This window comes from Terrapene carolina, unplaced genomic scaffold (assembly GCF_002925995.2).
Source record: "Terrapene carolina triunguis isolate 2854851 unplaced genomic scaffold, T_m_triunguis-2.0 Scaffold68, whole genome shotgun sequence".
Taxonomy (NCBI): Eukaryota; Metazoa; Chordata; order Testudines; family Emydidae; genus Terrapene; species Terrapene triunguis.
In genome coordinates, this window is record NW_020664419.1 from 44,998,158 (window position 1) to 45,016,670 (window position 18,513).

The 18,513-nt window shown below is 43.3% G+C and overlaps 1 protein-coding gene across 3 annotated transcripts in view; it reads left to right on the forward strand.

The window, feature by feature from the left end:
* Positions 1-11,075: 11,075 nt before the first annotated feature.
* The window catches only part of IMMP2L (inner mitochondrial membrane peptidase subunit 2), an 838,991-nt gene continuing 831,553 nt past the window's right edge, over positions 11,076-18,513 (forward strand). For 2 of the 3 annotated variants that reach the window (XM_024200943.3, XM_029910883.1), the window contains exon 1: positions 11,076-11,369. The gene's annotated coding sequence lies outside the window, so the exon portion shown is untranslated. Of the gene's footprint in view, positions 11,373-18,513 lie in introns of all 3 variants that reach the window. The other variant, XM_024200959.3, reaches the window with a different exon arrangement.

Sequence of the window (18,513 nt, forward strand, 5' to 3'; positions counted from 1 at the left end):
AGGACTTGGTACCATGTAACATTCTGATTAAAAAATCCTAGAAAGATCAAAATCAATGTGGTACACATTAAATGGATTAAAAACTGGCTAACTGACAGGTCTCAAAATGTAAATGGAGAATTGACTGGGAGTGTCTCTAGAGGTGTCCCGCAGGAATCAGTTCTTGGCCCTATGCTATTTAACATTTTTATAAATGACCTGGAAGAAAACATAAAATTATTTCTTTTAATGTTGGCAGATGACACAAAAATTGGGGGAGTGGTAAATAGTGAAGAGGATAGGTCTCTGGTTCAGAGTGACCTGGATTGGATAGTAAACTGGGCACAAACAAAAAATATACATTTCAATGCATCTGATCGCAGTTTAAAGGTATAAAAGTGCATAGGGAACATAATTTGATAATGGGCTCTTCCATCTAGCAGACAAAAGGGATTACAAGATCCAGTGGCTGGAAATTGAAGCTGAACGCTTAAGGCTGGAAATAAGGTACAATTTTTTAACCATGAGGGTAATTAACCATTGGAACAACCAGGGCTGGCCTTAGGGAAAATGGCATCCGGGGTGAACTTGTATTTTGGCACCCCTCCCATCATTCCTGGCCCCCATGGGCTTCCCCCATCCCCTCCCCCCATCATCTCTGGGCCCCACTGCCTCTCCCATTGTTTAATTTGTATTGAAAGAGATGCCAGAGGCTAGAGTTCAGCCCTGGCACAAATGAAGTACTGGCAGGGTGGCCTGATACTGGTGGGTGCTGGCCGGGCACTCAGCTCTGAAGGCAACGCCACCACCAGCAGCAGCGCAAAAGTAAGGGTAGTATGGTATATGGTGTATTGTCACCTTTCTGCGCTGCTGCTTTGGCTTGTGATGCCTGATGCTCAGCATGTGGCTCAAGACGGGCTTCGTGCTGTCACATGGGGGCTGCATCTTGCCAGAGCCTACAGCCCTCTTGCAGCCATCTGGCCACTCCTGGCTCACCAGTGCACCATTTCAGATTTGGGGGGAAAGGGGAAGGACGCTTTAACCATGATTCCAGGAACTACTTAGGCACCTGAAAACTCTAAGGTTTTTGCAGATAACAACGTAGGACTTAGCTGACAGGAGCACTGTATCTAATTGTTATATAAAGAAAGAAAAAATGTATACAAACTTCAATTAAAGCTACGTGTAAAGTTTATATGTGAATTTAGAACAATTAGGAGATAATACAGCAAGATATTCCCAATCCCAAGCCTTGAGGTATCAGTTCTGGAGCTTTAACACAGATATCAGAAACTCATGTTTGATAGTGTAAAAAGTATCTTTAGTAGAGGAAAATAAAAATAAATAAAATCTGCTTACTTTCTCTAACAGACACTCTGTGTTACTGACATTATCTACTCCAGGGATCGGCAACCTTTGGCACGCGACTTGCCAGGGTAAGCCCCCTGGCGGGCTGGGCCGGTTTGTTTACTTGCTGCATCCACAGGTTCGGCCGATCGCAGCTTCCACTGGCTGTGGTTCGCTGTCCTAGGCCAATGGGGGCTGCGGGAAGTGGTGCGGGACGAGGGCTGTGCTGGCTGCCGCTCCCCGCAGCCCCCATTGGCCTGGAGCGGCGAACTGCAGCCAGTGGGAGCCGCGATCAGCCGAACCTGCAGATGCGGCAGGTAAACAAACCAGCCCAGCCCGCCAGGGGGCTTACCTTGGCGGGCTGCGTGCCAAAGGTTGCCAATCCCTGATCTACTCTATTTTAGTAAATTGTTTTTCACTAAAAACATGATTTTAACTTATGTGATTAAGGTTTTTTTCCCTTTTATTAAGAAAGGGAATTTATTTTTCTAATTATTTTGGCATTTATGTTTACTGGTCACAATCATGTATGTGACTCACTAACATTTGACTCCATCATTGCTATTAGTATCGTAGCTGGAAATGCATTTATTTTAATGCAAATTTTAGGTTATTTTACAGATATAACTAAAAATACAATTTGAAAATAAACAACCTTCATCTGCCCAGTGTCTAAAGTTATATGTTAGCTAATGTTTTTAAACTGGCACTGCTAAGGTTAGTATAAGCTAAAGTTACATTCTAGAAGGATACTATTATTTGATTGTGCTACAATAATGAATGACAAAGCACGATATGATAATAAAAGTAATAATGATAATTACTCCAGCCAGGACAGGTTAGGCATTTTAGAACTCACTACTCAAAGAATTAAATGTAAGCATAAGAAAGAAATAAAATTATGAAATGCACAGACCAGTCTGTTGATACTTGTTGTTGCAGGAAGTACCAACAAGCAACAACAATATAAGTATGTGTTGGGGGTGACTGTGAAAGAAACAATGTGTGAGCTTAGGTAGGGTGGGAGAGACTGCCTGCTGCCCCTTTAAGAGAACGGTACTCACTAGCCTGGAGGAAAGCTCCTTCAGACACAGCAGCAGCTGCCAGCAGCTCCATCCCTCTTTTGGTGAGCCCTGTCCCCACACACACACACATCCCGCTCTGCGGAGATGGCGAACATGGACAGAGGGATACCCTGACAGTGGCGCCCCTTCTCTCCCCTACCAGCAGACAGGAAGCTCCCGGGAGCAGCTGCAGGGGTGGCTCCAAGGCAGGGGGCAGGAGCCGAGGGGCGCAGACCTTGGGGGAGGGGCACCCCTGCTTCGGAGGCGCCCTGTTTATAACGGTGCCCCCAGCCTTCGCCCAGTTCATCTGTATGTAAGGCCGGTCCTGAGAACAACTACCAGGGGTTGTGGTGGACTCTCCCTCACTGGCAATTTTTAATTCAAGTTTGTATGCTTTTCTAAAAGATATGTTCTTGTTCAAAGAGTAATGAATTCAGGGAAGTACTGTGGTCTGTGTGTATGCAAGTCAGACTAGATGATATCAGAGGCCTAGTTTCCAACACCAATTTTGGTTTACTGATTTCTGATTCAACACTTTGTTTATTTACCAAACATGATCTTAACACAGTCCTTGAGTTAACAAACTATGTCAAATTCAAAGCAAAGTTTTTCTCGTCACATGCTCTCAACAGTCTTAGTGACCAAACTTCTTAGGCCATGACCCCTTCTTCTGTTTAATGGATGCTTCGTTTGTCCCTTCTTGTGCACTGAATCAATGGACAGAGAGTGAGAGAGAGACAGACAGGGGTGTCTTGGGGTGTCTGCCCCTTCTTTTTATAGTCTGGTCCCCTCCTTGAGAACCATTTCCAGCTGGCAGTAAAGGTGACCGGCAGTCTGTGTGGCAGCCATGCTATTTCTTTGCTAAGATGTAGACTTTTCACCCTTGCCCTTTATCCTGCCAAAGAATGGCCACTTAGCAGGTAATGGCCCATTGGCCTTGTTTACACCTGGCTGAGGGGTCAGCTTACCCTTTGTCTATGAGGAACTGGTTTGGTCACTCCCCAGAGTTGGAACATGTGTTAGTAACACCATACAGTGGAATTTTATAACTTTACATACAATGTTTCCACACATATTTTACCAGGACAATAATTAGCAAATTATGAGTTTTCAAATGATACCTCACAAGGCATACGATGTAAAGATTATTACAATAGTGGACACAGGGATATATTCTGTCACAGTTGCTAAAGGCAATAAAACACTCCCTGGCTCCCTGAATTGTATCTCCTGGCCAGCATGAATGTGACAGCATACATGGCTCAGTATGAGGTGTGAAAAGGGCATAGTGATTAACAACAGGAGACTCTACATCCAAATGGAATCTCAACGTGACTCTGGAAAAAGGTCGGAACAGACCTGTTTACCTGACAGGAACTACCTGGTCACAGTAGATTAGCACCTCCCAGAGACTGGAGTAGTCTATCTACCAGACATTCAGGCAAGAACTATGAACAGAAAACTGTAGGCACATTTTGCAAGGTACGCTATAACTAAGGCTGCCTTTGTCATTTGTCATGGAGGTCACAGAAGTCATGAATTCCATGACATTCCATGACCTCTGTGACTTCCGCAGCAACCGGTGCGCCCGGCCAGGGGGCCACCTGAGCAGCTCAGGCAGCTGCTGGGCCAGTCACACAGGCTGCTGCTCGGGCAGTATCAGGCCACCATGTCCCCCTCCCTCAGCAGCAGCAGGAGTTTGGGTGTTGGAGGGGGTTGGGGCACGGGATGGGGTGATGGCTCTCGGCGGCACTTTCCTCGGGGGCTCAGGTGCTGCTGAGGGGAGAGAGAACTGGGGGGAGTCCTCTCTCCCCACTGTAGCCCTGGGGCACCCTGCACCCCAAACCCCTCATCTCCAGCCCCACCCCAAAGCCTGCATCCCCAACCAGAACCCTCACCCCCCGCAACCCAACCCTCTGCCCCAGCCCTGAGCCCCCTCCCACAATCCAAACCCCTCAGTCTCCCCCCCATGAATTTTGTTATGTGCACCAATATGGAGGTGATGTCACACATCACCTCCATAAGAACATAAGACTGGCCATACTGGGTCAGCCCAAAGGTCCATCCAGCCCAGTATCCTGTCTACCGACAGTGACCAATGCCAGGTGTCCCAGAGGGAGTGAACCTAACAAGTAATGATCAAGTGATCTCTCTCCTGCCATCCATCTCCACCCTCTGACAAACAGAGACTAGGGACACCATTCCTTACCCATCCTGGCTAATAGCCATTAATGGACTTAACCTCCATGAATTTATCCAGCTCTCTTTTAAACCCTGTTATAGTCCTAGCCTTCACAACCTCCTCAGGCAAGGAGTTCCACAGGTTGACTGTGCGCTGTGTAAAGAACTTCCTTTTATTTGTTTTAAACCTGCTGCCCATTAATTTCATTTGGTGGCCCCTAGTTTTGATATTATGGGAACAAGTAAATAACTTTTCCTTATTCACTTTCTTCACACCACTCATGATTTTATATACCTCTATCATATCCCCCCTTAGTCTCCTCTTTTCCAAGCTCTTTAATCCCTCCTCATATGGGACCCGTTCCACACCCCTAATCATTTTAGTTGCCTTCTCTGAACCTTTTCTAATGCCAGTATATCTTTTTTGAGATGAGTAGACCACATCTGTACATAGTATTCAAGATGTGGGCATACCATGGATTTATATAAGGACAATAAGATATTCTCTGTCTTATTCTCTATCCCCTTTTTAATGATTCCTAACATCCTGTTTGCTTTTTCGGCTGCCACTGAACACTGAATGGATGTCTTCAGAGAACTATCCACTATGACTCCAACATCTCTTTCCTGATTAGTTGTAGCTAAATTAGCCCCCATCATATTGTATGTATAGTTGGGGTTATTTTTTCCAGTGTGCATTACTTTACATTTATCCACATTAAATTTCATTTGCCATTTTGTTGCCCAATCTCTTAGTTTTATGAGATCTTTTTGAAGTTCTTCAGAGTCTTGGTCTTAACTATCTTGAGCAGTTTAGTATCATCTGCAAACTTTGCCACCTCACTGTTTACCCCTTTCTCCATATCATTTATGAATAAGTTGAATAGGATTGGTCCTAGGACTGACCCTTGGGGAACACCACTAGTTACCCCTCTCCATTCTGAAAATTTACCATTTATTCCTACCCTTTGTTCCCTGTCTTTTAACCAGTTCTCAATCCATGAAAGGATCTCCCCTCTTATCCCATGACAGCTTAATTTACGTAAGAGCCTTTGGTGAGGGACCTTGTCAAAGGCTTTCTGGAAATCTAAGTACATTATGTCCACTGGATCCTCCTTGACCACACATTTGTTGACCCCTTCAAAGAACTCTAATAGATTAGTAAGACATGATTTCCCTTTACAGAAACCATGTTGACTTTTGCCCAACAATTTATGTTCTTCTATATGTCTGACAATTTTATTTTTTACTATTGTTTCAACTAATTTGCCCGGTACTGACGTTAGACTTACCGGTCTGTAATTACCGGATCACCTCTAGAGCCCTTTTTAAATATTGGCATTACATTAGCTATCTTCCAGTCATTGAATACAGAAGCTGATTTAAAGGACAGGTTACAAACCATAGTTAATAGTTCCACAATTTCACATTTGAGTTCTTTCAGAACTCTTGGGTGAATGCCATCTGGTCTTGGTGACTTGTTACTGTTAAGTTTATCAATTAATTCCAAAACCTCCTCCATATTGGTGCACATAACAAAATTCATTCTGCACATAGGTGGGAAAAATTAGAGGGAACACTGATTGGGGGGCTCACCAGAAGTGGCAACATCCCCCTCCCTCAGCTCCTAGGTGGAGGCGTGGCCAGGCAGCTCTGCGCGCTGCCTCCGCCCTGAGTGCTGGCTCTGCAGCTCCCATTGGTTAGGAACCGCGGCCAATGGAAGCTGCAGGGGCGGTGCCTGCAAGCAGAGGCAGAGCTGCCTGGCCACGCCTCTGCCTAGGGTGACCAGATGTTCTGATTTTATAGGGACAGTCCCGATTTTTGGGTCTTTTTCTTATATAAGCTCCTATTATCCCCCACCTCCGTCCTGATTTTTCACATTTGCTGTCTGGGCACCCAACTGCTTCCTAGGAGCTGAGGGAGGGGATGTTGCAGCTTCCGGGGAGGTACGGAGCCAGGTAGGGAGCCTATCAGCCCTGCCAACCCTCCCCCCTGCCCCAGCACCAGCAGGGGTCCCGGGCTGCATGCCGCTGCATCCCCGAACCCGCAGTGCCCCCCAGGTCTCCCTCCAGTACCCACGATGCCTCTGGGCTGCCCCCCTGAGCACCTGCGACACCCCTGGGCTGCCCCACTCCCAAGATTTACTTAGGGGTATATAGTACAAGTCATGGACTGGGCACAGGCTGTGAATTTTTGTTTACTGCCCGTGACCTGTCCATGACTTTTACTAAAAATACCCATGACTAAAAGGTAGCCTTAGCCATAACTGACATGCTATGTGCAGATAATAGGCCACAGTACATCACAGCAGAATTAAAATGGTTCAGTACTAAATGGAAACTTGAACACAAGATATCTTCCCTTGGGTACCCACAAGCACTGAGAAGGCAGAGTCAGCAGTAAAGACAGGCAAGAGACTGATGACAAAGGAAAACAGACAGAGGAAAGGATCCCTACCTGACAATGGACAGGGTACAGAAACAGTTAAGATAATGCCAAGATAGGCAGGCAGCCCGCTACAATAAAGGAGCCAAGGACCTGAGGCTTCTATGCACAGATGAACAGGTCTGGGTCCAACCATCAAATAGCCACACAAAGAAATGGCAAAAGGCAACAGTCCAAACTAAAGTTCGACACAGGTCATATGAGGTAGCTAAGCTACAGTCTCTGGACAGCTAAGCTACAGTCTCCGGAGAGGAAACTGAGGACAATGGTGTACTACTGGCAGACAGCTGATATACTCAGACAAGGCCAAGGCTAGGAGAACTTAGAAAAAGCCTCAGCCATCATTTGGCCTGATGTAGGAGAGTCAGAAAAAATGTGGCTCAAGAGCAATAAAGAGAACCAACAGGACACCATCTAACAGAATGAAGACAGCAATAGGGTGGATGCAACTTCCACACCAGTAGTCATAACACAAACAAGAAGTAAGAGACTGCTTCAAAGACCAGCATATTTGAAAGACTCTGAGACCTAGCAGACAGCAAGGGGCTGGCAATAAAGTCATGTCCCTACAGTGGGCATGTCACCAAATGTTTGCATAAAAAACACAATAATTGTTGAAAGGAAAGATATAGCAACCAGCATGGAAATGGGAGGGAGCAGGGCAGACTGTAAGAGGGAAGAGTTTGGAGGATGCACCAGGGAGCTTGTCTCTGTGCGCTTGGCTTGAATGCTAACTGCAGTTGTAGCATCTCTATAGCTCACGGATCGGCAACCTTTGGCACACGACCCATCAGGGAAATCTTCTGGCAGGCCAGGACGTTTGTTTACCTGCAGCATCCGCAGGTTTGGCCGATCGCAGCTCCCACTGGCTGCGGTTCACCGTTTCAAGCCAATAGGGGCTGCGGGAAGCAGCGTCCAGCACATCTCTCAGCCCGCGTTGCTTCCCACAGCCCCCATTGGCCTGGAACGGCGAACGCAGCTAGTGGGGGCTGCGATCGGTCGAACCTGCGGACGCTGCAGGTAAACAAACCGTCCCAACCTGCCAGCGGATTTCCCTAACATGCTGTGTGCCAAAGGCTGCCGATCCCTGCTATAACTAGTTCTCTTAATAAAGAACCGGTTTAGTTTTAGAAATATGTTATCCAGCACATGGTAAATGAAACAAAAGGTTTCACTTTATTATCAAGAATTTAAAATTTGCTTTCCCGAGAGGCTGCATTTTATATTTTAAAGCTTCCAGCGGTTCTTTAATGGACAGCTCTCCTGCTGTGGAAGTGGGGGGAGGATCAGTACCTTCTGCAGTAACTGTGCTCACACTTCATTTTTAGCATATATATCTATATCTATCCATATTTAGGTATAATGTATGTTGCTTAGGTCTTCCTCATTCTCTGACAATTCAGGCAGTTCACGGTACTGAATCAGCTATTTAATAGAAACAATGTTGAAATAGGGGAGGCAGTGTAGCCTACTGCAGAGGCTCTCAACCTTTTTGGTTCTGAGGCCCCCCCAACATGCTATAAAAACTTCATGGCCCACCTGTGCCCCAACAATTGTTTTTCTGCATATCCAGTAGATTAAAATCCAGGGCAGGCGTTGGGGGGTAGCAAGCAGGGCAATTGCCCGGGACCCCACGCCACAAGGGACCCCACAAAGCAGAGTTACTTGGTAGGGCTCAGGCTCAGGCTTTGGCTTCAGCTCCAGTCCCAGGCAGTGGGGCTCAGGCTTTGGCTTTCTGCCTTGGGCCCTAGTGAGTCTAATGCTGGCCCTGCTCTCTGGTTTATTTTGGCGGATTGTCTGAAACCTGCTCATGGCACCCCGGAGGGATGCTGACCCCTAGTTGAGAGCTGCTGACCTACTGAATGTAACATGTAGGGTTACCACCTTTGAAATGCAAAAAAAAAAAAAACCCCCCCCCCCCCCCAAGGCAAGCCTGCTGCAGCCCCAACCACAAGGCAACTCTGGAAACCCACCAACCCCCAGCTTTAACCGACACTTATAGTATCTAGAGAGATAACACATATAGATAAGATTGCTAACATTAACATCACAAGTCTCCTCACTCTCCTGTGACTCAGAATCCTGTTGCGCGTGCACACATGTGGTGCACTTGCGTGTTGGTGGGCAGACAGCTGCTGTATTTTCAACAGTTTTGATCTGTTATTGCTTAAATTGCAGCAGTGGGAAGGAACACTGCAGCACTTTTAGATGGACACAGAAACTTTTAATATTAGATATCCCAGTGTATTGTGATAGTAATGCAAATCTTTAGACCCACATAAAAATATCCTGGCAGATTATTTCTCAGGCAACTGGCAAATCAAGAAAAAAAAAACCAGGCAGGTCAAATACTAGCCACGTGGTAATGCTAGGAACACTAGATGAGGACGCTGGAGACCTGGGTTTTATTCCAAGTACTGCCACTACCTGGCAGGGGTGTACACAGGAATAAAAATTTGGCTGCTTTTGGAGGGAAACTTTCTGTGTCCCTCAGCCAGAGGAGCTGTCTCTCTTCCCCCATGTCCCCCCCCCCCCATCCTCAGGGCTGGAGGAGCTGTCATCTCCCACCCCAGTCTGGCTGGAGCTCACACTCCTCATCCTGGTGGAGTTCTGTACCCCCACTGATTTGGGGGGGGGGGGCTATGCCATTGATTGTCCCCCCTTGCACACGCCTCTACTGCCTGGGTTTTATTCCCAGCAACCCATTTATCTGTTCATTCCCTTCCACAACTGTAAAATGTGGATGATACTTAACTCTTTTGCAAAGTGTTTGGAGGTTTACTGAAGAAAAGCACTATTTACTATATTAAAAAAAATTGGTGACAACTTATAACAAAGGTGTCATACACTACTACTGGTAAGAGACCAAGACTTACAACTTGATCTGAGCCACCTGCAAAAAGGTTAATACCTTTGAAATGTGGAAAGGAGCAGTGCCAGTGGTGATTCACTCCACCACTAATAGCTCAGTAACATGCAAACATAGAGAGCTCTGGCTGCATGCTGGGTCCCTTGCCACACCCACCCATCCCGAATTCTGCTTCATAGTAAGTCTGAACTGTCTGGCCAGCTGACCAGGCTAGGGCATTGTCAGGTGTGTGGGGACAGGCACATGAGGAGAGCATTCTATATGAACACTCTGTTATGGGAATTGAATGACAAGGTCAGCGAAAGCCCCTGTAGCCAAATATTTTCCACAGGTGCATGCTGCAGTGCAAGGGCCAAAGCGGGTGGCAGGATAAACAAGCCTCTGCTTACATTGCCACGCATTTTCCTGGCTGCGCTGGCCAGGAGCCTGCTGGCTGCAGCAGGTTTCCTGTTGGGGGGGGGGGAACTGTGGGACTGGCAGGCCCCAGGACGCAGAGTTAGCTGGGGCCTGTTGTCCAGGCTGAAGGTGGGGACTGCCCTCTGTCCCCATCCTGTGCTGAGAGGCTTCTCCACCTCGCCCCGCAGTGCTGGTCACGTGAGCGAGGATAGCCGGTTCACCAACCCTGCGGCCCCACCCCTCTGGAGGGCACGTGTCACGCGCACGTAACGAGCGCGTCCCCGCAGCTCGCGCCAGTGGCTCGTTCAAACTGGGAGCGCTGAAAACTTGCGGTAAGTGGCGCCACGCGGCGGGCGGGGATGAGGGCGAAGAAAGCGACGGCAGCCGGGAGGGATCAGAATACTCTGGGCCGCCAGCGGCGCGCATAGTGTGTGGGTGGGGGGGATGGAGTCAGGAAGCCGGCCACGGAGGGGGCAGTTTGTTCCTTTAGATAAGCGGGGAGGGAGCGGAGTTCCCGAGGGGGCTTTCGGGTGCGAACATTCGGTGGGGGAAGGGCCCCAAGGGGGAGGAGGCCGCGAGGTGCGTGGCGCTGCGGCTATAGTAATAACCGGGGAAAGCTGCTCCCTCTCCTCAGCTGCGCTCGCAGCGCCTTGGCCAGGCGCGGTGCTCGCTCCGTTCGAGCGCTCGCCGCGGCGGGGGTCGGCGTCGTCCCGCGGCGGAAACCCGGGAGTGGCTGTAGCCCAACAGCCCCCACCCTCGCTCCTAGGCACTAGCAAGCGCCTTGAAATAACAACCCCAGCGTCACGCTTACACGTTACTGGCAGCGGGGGAGGGTAACGAACCGAGAGCGCTGCTTAGAAGGTGACCTGGAAATAAATTGTCTTGACAAATGGTTTTATGATGCGATTTCCCACCTACACGCCACGGGAGAATTTCTTAAGGACCGAGTCCAACCAGAGCAAAATTGGCCTCTTCTCCTGTGCAGCGTATCAGAAAGTTTAGTCTGCCGCGAACATTTGGAGAGCGCGGCCGGTCTGGTCTGGAGACACCTTCAGGAGGAGGCGAGTCTTCAAAGTATCCGACTACAGGTGGTGAGACTCAGCTCATCCTAATCACTGGCAGAAACACAGGTGCTACAGTGTATCAAACAGTAGAGGTCGGAGTGGCATGTTGCCTGTGATCTTCGATATACTGCAGTGGTCCTCAAATTTTGTACTGGTGACCCCTTTCACATAGCAAGCCTCTGAGTGTGCACCCCTTTATAAATTAAAAACACTTTAAAATATGTTTAACACCATTATAAATGCTGGAGGCAAAGCGGGGTTTAGAGTGGAGGCTGACACCTTGTGACCCCCACTTTGAGAACCCCTGATAAACTGCTCCTGTTTGAGAGGTCATTTTTGTGCTGGTCCCCTCCTTTCTTGCCAGCATGTTATGTTGTTGCTGCAGCCTGTTGGAGTATACAGCCAATTCATAGGAAGTCCCGTAAGTGGGATTTTTAAGAATACATCCCAAAGGGTACAAAACCCTGGGAGAACTTCAGAATTGGTCTATATATTTAAAAACAACCCTGCCACTAATCTGACTCCCCCTCCTTGCTGACAGGAGCAAGTCTCTAGTAGCTGTTATGTCACAGCAGGACCCCTCCCATCCTTTGAGTTTCTCTGCCACTTACCCTGTTAGGATTCCTTCTTTGTGTTTGACTTCTCTCTCTCTCTCAAAAAAAAAAAAAAAAAAATCCAGTAAGTGTTTAATGCCAGAGTTGGAGGGGAAAGGAGGAAAGAGCAAGCAAGAGCCCAGATGCTGTCATGTTGAGGTATCCTTCTGCTCCCTCTGTTTGCTATGGTTCAGTGAGACACATTGATTAGAACAGTGGAGTCTGACAGAACAGTTGCCACCTGTAGAGGAGGCAGCATTAAGAATACCCACCATTAGAGGAACAATACAGAAATAGCATTATTTTAATTGGAAAATGGCCTTCATGATGGGGATGTTTTAACAAGGGGCTCCTGTGACTCTTCCCCAACAAATTATGTTCATCTATGTGTCTGACAATTTTGTTCTTCAGTTTGCCCGGTACTGAAGTCAGGCGTACCGACCTGCAATTGCTGGGATAACCTCTGGAGCCATTTTTAAAAATTGACGTCAAATTAGCTATCCTTCAGTCATTTGGTACAGAAGCTGATTTAAATGATAGGTTACAGACTACAGTTAGTAGTTCTGCAGTTTCACATTTGAATTCCTTCAGAACTCTTGGTAAACACCATCTGGTCCTGGTGATTTATTACTGTTTAGTTTATCAATTTGTTCCAAAACCTCCTCTACGGACACCTCAATCAGGGACAGTTCCTCAGATTTGTCACCTAAAAAGAATGGCTCAGATTTGGGAATCTCCCTCACATCCTCAGCTGTGAAGACCGATGCAAAGAATTCATTTAGAATCTCCGCAATGGCCTTATCATCCTTGAGTGCTCCTTTAGCATCTCGATCATCCAGTGACCCCACTGGATGTTTAGCAGGCTTCCTGCTTCTGATGTACTTAAAATTTTTTTTTTGCTATTACTTTTTGAGTCTTTGGCTAGCAGTTATTCAAATCCTTTTTTGGCCTTCCTAATTATATTTTTAGACCTAATTTGCTAGAGTTTATGCTTTCTACTTTACTCACTAGGATTTAACTTCCACTTTTGAAAGGATTCCTTTTTGCCTCTCACTGCTTTTACTTTGTTGTTTAGCCATGGTGGAACTTTTTTGGTTCTCTTATTATGTTTTTTAATTTAGGGTATACATTTAAGTTGAGCCTCTGTTATGGTGTCTTTAAAAAGTTTCCATGCAGCTTGCAGGGATATCACTTTTTGTGCTGTACCTTTTAATTTCTGTTTAACTAACCTCGTCTTTTTGTGTAGTTCCCCTTTCTGAAACTAAATGCTACAGAGTTGGGCTGCTATGGTATTTTCCATTTTATTGATTTTTTTATTTTAATAGTCTCTCTAATTTCTTTGAGCATTTCACAGTCACTATCACCATCCTGGTCAGGTGGTCAGTAATATATCCGTACTGCTATATTTTTATTATTCCAGTATGGAATTACTGTCCATAGGGATTCTGTGGTACAATTTGATTCATTTAAGATTTTTACTTCATTTGATTCTATGATTTCTTTCAAATATAGTGCCACTCCCCCACCAGCACGACCTGTTCTGTCCTTCCGATATATTTTGTATTATTAAGTCCCATTTATTATCCTCATTCCACCAAGTTTCTGAGATGCCTATTAAATCAATATCTTCATTTAATATGAGGCACTCTAGTTCACCCATCTTATTATTATTTCCTTGAGAGTTTCACTCAACCTGAGACCCTTTGTTTCTGGAGGATCCATGTAGGTGCATGTAATGACATTCTTCAGTCCTTTTATTGTTGCCTGTGACAAAGTTTCAAAGCATACTTCTCTTGCTACTGCAATAACAAAGCACACAAGGGGGCAGATCCTCAGCTGCTCTATATATTGTAATAGGCCTATGACAGTTTACATGAGTTGAGGGCCAGTCCCTAGGTGTAGTGGTGGCATAAATTATTCGTAATTTTTCGTTTCCTCTGCAGTTAATTTTACAAACGTAACATTGTACAGTTAGAATGTGAAAAGAAAAATAGCAATTAGACTTTGAATAAAAGAGGCTTGCAAAATAAGAAAAGAAGAAACCTCACAGGGATTTTCAGAATAAAATAGCAGAATGATTGATCTGAGAGGCTTTGGAATTAGCTTTGCTGCTCCAGCCTGCATCCAGCATCTGTAATTCTTTAAAACTAAACAACATACCTACTACCATTATTGTCAGATTTTCAATCTTTTAAGTTATTTTACTCAATTTTTAAATGTTAAATCATTTTGCATAATTTTTATGTGGCTATTTACAGAAATTTACAATATTCTGTTGGAGAAATTACTACATATTGTATGCAGAAGTGAGAAATATCCAGCTCTATGTTAAGCATTGTATAGTATATAAACCAGGGGTTCTCAAACTGGGGGTTGGGACCCCTCAAGGGGTCGTGAGGTTATTACATGGGGGGTCACGAGCTGTCAGCCTTTGCATCCAGCATTTATAATTGTGTTAAATATATAAAAAGGTGTTTTTAATTTATAAGGGGGGGTCACATTGAGAGGCTTGCTATGTGAAAGGGGTCACCAGTACAAAAGTTTGAGAAATAGTGGTATAAATAGTTATGAAAAAAAAATTAAACTCTTCATATTCAAATTGTCTTTTAATGATAAAACTAGTAGCTAGCTCCTTTGTTCTGAGCAAAATTGGAATTTTGATTTGGGATGTTTGGTAAGGACCCTGGAGTTAATGTGCAAGAGGCTTCAAATGGTTTCTGAAATATCCATATCTTCTAGTTTGTCTTTGGTTCAACAGTGGGTTTTCATCTTAAAAAGATAATTCAATATGTCAAATGGACATCATTGCATTATAAGATCCTCAGGACCTATTAAGCATAGTGACAGTTCTAATTAGTGTCTGAAAACTACATTTCCCTGCTAACTGATGTTGTTTATAGAGGCTGTTTGGATTCTCCCCTTCCCCCCCTCCCCCTTTTTGAAAACTTGGCAGGCCGAGTCTTTAGTTTCTAAGCAATTGCTTCCTTTGTATTGAGGATAAATTTATCAAATTTGAAAGTCAATTTTCTAAATGCTACAAGAACTAAATTAATTGATAATATATATTTACACAGAATACATACTAGGAATTATAATGATTAGATAAATTGAACAATGAAACTTTCCTGTTAATTAGTTATCAAACAACTTCATTTCAGTCATTGCAGAGTAAATATTCTTGGATGTACAGACATGTATTTCTTTGTTTTACAATTGGTTTATTTTTAAAAAAGATTCTGTGCCATCAGTTGAGGAAAATACAGTCGATTTGAATAGATTAGCATACACATTAGAGGAGCTAAAATATTTGGAAAATTGTGTAGTTCTAACAGTTATATATGTTTCCACAAAAAATGCACAAAATTCTGCCATCTGCATCAAGAAGATCAAATACTCTTAGCTGGCATCTCACTGATCTGTTATGCTGATTATTTGATATGAAGGAGAATACGACATCTCCCATGTTATGAAGTAGGATAATGTATCTTGCTTTGTGAAAGTTATGCTTGCTGTCCATCTAACATATTTACAATTTACAAATGAAAAATAACAATCAATGGCTCTTTGCTTTTGCCTTCTTTCTAATGTCAGTGACATAACTTCTGGACTCTTTAATTCTCTTATATGTTTTTCTGCAAAGTTAGTATCATACATTTCCCAAAGAATATTTACTACTAATTATTAGACTTGAGCAAGGTACATTTATCCTTCAATGTCAAGAAATGCTTATGGCAACTGGCAAAGCATGCGTCTTGCCATGAATATCAGATTCAAAATCAATATGGCAGCAAATACCGCTGTGCAGAATGCATTGCGGTTGCTATTGCAGTCTCACAGTGCCCTCTAATGTTCAAGGGTAAAATTTAATGAGTCACAGTAAAGGAAATATTTAAAAAAAAATCAAAATTTGATACAATCTTATGACTTAAGAAACTAATCTGCAGAAACACGGAGTTCCATAGTATGATAGCCAATTTGGCATTAACAAATAATGTATAGTAATAATTTGTACCTTGATATCTTGTTGCGTGGTGCATGAAAAATATGTTTTAGTGAGTTTATTCTGATTCTGTCTTTGGTCTTGTATATTCCTCAAGTTTATCCCATTGTAAAATGTTGATAAAAATTATTTAAAAAACCCCAACTCCTTCATTACAGAGGTTCTAGGAGGACTAGTTAATTTTTGTAAACTGCTCTGAAAATGGAAAGTGCCATCCAACTTAAGCATCATTCATTGTTTTCTTCCTTTGGTACAATTTTTAAAATAAATGTAACAACATTTACTAAGTTATTAAATTATCATAAACATTGATCCCTGTAGGCCACTTGCACAGGAGAGAGGTTTGCTTTAATCTTCTCAAATGTTAATTGTCCATAAACCCAGGAGAATTCAGAAACTTCCCATCTCTCTCATGTTATATTATCTCATGTTATGCTAAGATTTGTTCCTTGTTGCAAAATGTGCTGGAAAAGTCTGATTTGGAGATTTTCATTATTGAGATGGCAGTCTTTCATTTTCTCTTTAACAAGGATTATTTATGCTTCATGAATATTTACTTATTTTTATTTAAGCAAAGGTAAATGGGAAGTATTCACTATTTGGCTTTTGTTTTGTTTTGGATTTGCCTAAATTTGAGTAATGGTGAATTGTGTGACAGTGCTGAATTTTTGGAGTCTACTTAGAGGTGGGGGCAGGAGAAGTGGTTTTACAGGGGAAGTAGATTCATGTAAAGAGTGGATAAAAATCAAAGGTTTGTTATATACATTAATGTAAATATATTTTAAAAAGTTAATGTGTTGAGATGCAACATCTCATTTACAATGTCTATCTGAAGCCAAAACACAGCAGCTGCTGGCATTTACAGTGGACACTTCACATTCATTTGCCCAATTGTTAACCTATTTTGTATGTTTTGAATCAACTTAAAGGATGACATGAAAACAATCAAATTATGTGCAATAGGACATACCTGCCATGCTGTTCATCTAAACCTGTTCTAAAATTGAAGTAACTTAAAGTGATGTCTATGAATGCATTCATTAACTACACAGAGATTTATCTTACTCTGTCTTTAAAGCTATACATTTTTCTGTATTTTGGAAATAGATCTCAACTTAGCCCAAAATATTCTAACCTGTAGCCTGAGAAAGCTGAACTTTGCTTGGCCAGAAAGTGTGCATGGACAAGACATTAATTTTCTGACTTGCATGGAAAGCTGAAATGGATTATTTTTTTAAAAAGAGATAATATATAAAAATATCTTGTTAATATACATAGCTCATTTTTCATGGCTCAGTGGTTGCAGAAAATTAGTTGATTTGCTATACCTTTTCTTCCTGGCATGTATGTGTGCTTGGGAATGGTTTGCTGTGCTTAAAACATCTGAGTACCTCAGTTCAGAATAGAAAAAAGGTAACTAGTCTGAGAGTAACCTTCACATGGAATTCTGTTTTTTCTCTCCTTGTGTTTTCCCCCTCACAAAGATAAACCCTGTTGTTTAGAAATGGATGATTGTCTAGCAGGGTAAAATTCATGTCCTGGACATACAAACTTACTTTGTTGCTTGCAATAGGCAATGAATTCCTCCCAGTCTGTAGTAACAACCCAATCCATTTACTTTCTGAATGTGTGGGTCTGACAGACAGTCTTTGCATGGATGGGATACAGTGATGTTACTTTAGCAGAAGAATTGATCCTTTAGTGAATTGTATTTTCAGTAATGAATCAGTGACAGGCAAGGCCTAATGTTCATTGTGTTGATTTGATCTGAAATGTGATATTTTTTTGTAGAGTTGGCCTGGTGTCTCAAAGATCATAATGTTCATGTTTGCTTTTCCAGAACTCCAGTTTGGGTTCTTGTTCCTTTGACAAGGTTATAACTTTAAAGGTTTTACTGTTGATTTTCCTGTATCATGATTGTACTGGGAAGACTTGTCCTTAGTTCATAATGATGGGAAATTAATCTGCCTGTTATGGAAGGCTGGTTGACTTGTAGTAATACAAATTATGCAGTGTGAGAGCAGATTCCAGTAAAGTATAGACTAGAACAAAAATCTTTTGATGTTTAGTTTTACATTTAGATTAAAATAATGTTAATATGGGAAAAACTAGGGATGTCTACTTCCCTTATATTTTGTAGGGTTTCTTATCTCATTGTTCCACTTCATATGAAAAGTGATGCAATATAGAGTATCTGTTTACTTTATTGAAAAACATGCTTACAATTTTGATTTGGAGATTTTCACTTGTTCAACAGTTAATTTTTAATATTCAGCTAACTTTTGTGATTTAAAACAGGTGTAACGGTAGCAATGTCAATATTAAGGCTAACAAACACTTTCCATTGTAACCACCTGTTTTCAATTGCTTATAACTTTAGCAGACTTTAACCTTCTGGGTTGTATTTTTATGCTTGGTCTTGACCTGAGACTGAATTGTTATGGAAAGTTTGAACAAAAGATGGTTCAACCACTCTGAAGAAAGAGTATCTTGAAAAATAGACAGATTTGCTAATATTAAAAGAAGTTCTGATGGCTTTTGAACAGCTTTAGTACTTCTTTGGTTTGGAGCAGGA